This window comes from Felis catus, chromosome B1, assembly GCF_018350175.1.
Source record: "Felis catus isolate Fca126 chromosome B1, F.catus_Fca126_mat1.0, whole genome shotgun sequence".
NCBI classification, from domain to species: Eukaryota; Metazoa; Chordata; class Mammalia; order Carnivora; family Felidae; genus Felis; species Felis catus.
Window position 1 is genome coordinate 20274677 of NC_058371.1, and position 2869 is coordinate 20277545.

Genomic DNA, 2869 nt, shown 5'->3' on the forward strand with positions numbered 1-2869 from the left:
CAAAGGGAGCCAAACTTCCATACTGTATCACGGCCAGACAAATGGTTTAGATTTTTATTAACCACAGGAAGACATATTAAAGGACCAAGAAAATTTGGGGGGAAGGCATTCAGAAAGCCAAGAGAATGAGCCACTCACCCTTCCTCTAATTTATGTGATTTCATGAGAAGTGGGGAATGTAAGGCTAGCACACTTGAAAAGTGTATGAAATTCAGATCGCATCAGGATCCCAAAGAGGAAAGGCTGTTGTGTCAGATTCTCAAGTCATTTATGGGCCTAGAATAGCCATGGAAGACATGTCAATAACAGGTGGCCAACTAGTCGCCCTCATCAAAGGGCTTCAAACAGGGTAAACGAATTTTTATGGACATGATGTAGATGTAACTGCCTGGTATTCTTGATAGGAATGAACCTACACCCTTTATAATACTATAAAGGTATGCCTAGATGTGCACCAAAGACCACTTATTCCCACCAACAGACTAAGTCTCTGCTGCCCTACCTGCATTTCCAGAGACAGAACATAAGCAGATGAAAGCCCAGAGTTGCTAGTGGCCTGGCAATGAAACAGGTGCCCAACTATCTCATTCCGCCACGACGCCCTCACCCGTATTAGTACACCACCCTCTTTTCCTGATTCCTGACCTTCCTGGACAAGAGCAAAATATGGAATCATCCACAAGTTTCGAGACAGACAAGAACAGTTTCCTGCCTTCTGGCCCCGCAATTTCAATCCTACTGATATATTCAACAAAAGTTAATATATATGTGAGCCCAAAAGGAAACAGGACCACAGCTGTGGGTGCTTTTTCTGCCCATGGTGTCTCAGATTCATTTTTAAGTAACCAAGAACTTAATCTTCCAGAATGTCAAAAAGAGCATCTTATGCCTCAACGCCCACCCCAGCTCCTACAACACAAATGCCCAGAACACCAGGGTTTGTGGGGATACAGTACATCCAGGCATTACCATACAACTACAAGCTGGGAGGGAACCTGGGCACCAACAGCCAGGTCTCAGCATCGTCTGGTGTTACGATTCCACAACCCCCAAAGCCACCACATAAGCTACTGATGCCCTACATGAGGCATGGCACAAAGTTCTGGAACCAAGTAAATGCTTCCAGCCCTGACCTAAAGTTGCAGGCGATTGGCCAGATTAATGGTGGCATGTTATGAGATTTCACAGATGAAGAAAAATAAGAGTATTCAAACAAGTATGAAGTATAGAAGACAGAATAGAATGAATCTACAAAGGACTATCGTAATTCTCCCACACGCCCTGCTTACATAAATACAAAAAGACATGCAGACACCGCTTTAGAGGAAGAAAGTGGACAGAGATGGTCTCACATGGACCAAGGAGAACCTTATGTAAGAACTGAGCCTGCTGAAGATGCCGATGATTATGATGATGGCTTTTCACTGAAGCACACAGCCACCGCCCTCTTCCAGAGAAACTACAGTGTCATCAGTGAAATCCTCAGTGGGAGTGTGATGCCAGACATTCAGACAGTTGTCACAACAGCTAGAACGCAGGTTATCACAGAACCTTGATGGTTCATCAACTAGAAGCTAAACTTCTTTGAATACAGGAGACAAACCAGGAAACGAAGAGGAAATTCCTGGGAAGCACAGATTCATAGAACAATGAACTTAAAAGTTGGTGTGGTTTCCAGGTAGAGGTGGATGTGGAAAAAAGCACCGCTGAAACTGCAGAGGCAGAGAAACAGGGTCACGAAAGGCTGGAGGGAAGAGAGAGAGGCAGCAGAGCAAGATGAACTCAGGCGGAGCATCACGGTTTGTGAGGAAGTAAGACAGAGAAAGATTAACCAAGAGCATCCAGAGGGAGACAGAGGAGACACATCTTGAAGAAGAGATGGAAAGCCAACAGGAAGGGGAGGAAGACTCATCTACTCCTGAGAGCAGACAGAAGGGGAGTGCACAGGAGGGGCGGACAGCATGGCTGAGGAAGGGACCAGTTAGTAACAGTGGCTCAGAGAGCAAGAATGCGACAGTGGAGATCCACCATCAGACCCCACACCAGAAGATGAAGGAATAGATGTTCAATGTTAATAGCACTTGAAATCAGTAACAAATGGAAGTACCCGAAATGCCCATCAACAACGTAGTGATAAATATGTGTGGGGACGTTTGTACAAGAGTAACAAATATGAAAAAAAAAAAAAAAAACGATTTCTACAGGCAATAGCATGTATTAAATCTCACAGACAGAATGTAGAGCCAAAGACCCTGTCCACAAATAAAATTCAGAGTATAGTTTCAGTTATAAAAGATTTCAAATCTGGCAAAACTAATCTATGGTGGGTGAAACCAGGAGAGCAATCATTTTGAGGTAGATATTAAGAGTAATGACTAGAAGGGGACTTAAAAGGACTTTTATAGCACAAGGAATGCTTTGTATTTTGATCAGGATTGTGGTTATATGAGCATTTTCACTTCAAGATGATTCATCAATCTGTACACTTTTGACTTGTTCACGTTTATGCATGTATACCGTACTTTAGTAAAAAGTTTATTTGGAAAAGGATACACACACACCCAGAAAAAAGACATACTATCACCTTAATTATAACAGTACTAATAAGAAAAATCTTAAAAGCAATCAGAGGAAAAAACACAATGCACTCAGAGCAATATGAATATATACGTATTTACTTATTTATATGTATATACACATTATATATGTATGTTTATATATGTTCTATACATGTATTTATATACATTATATACAGGATACATAATACATACATTGTAAACCGTCGAGCAATTACAGAAAAAATTCAAGTTTCCAGTAAGTAATGAAGGAAAGATAGCAAAAGGATAACAAATATTAAAGTAGACTTATG

The 2869-nt window shown here is 41.3% G+C and overlaps 1 pseudogene; it reads left to right on the forward strand.

Moving 5' to 3' along the window:
- Positions 1 to 866: 866 nt before the first annotated feature.
- LOC101081975 lies at positions 867 to 2075 on the forward strand (annotated as a pseudogene).
- Positions 2076 to 2869: the final 794 nt, after the last annotated feature.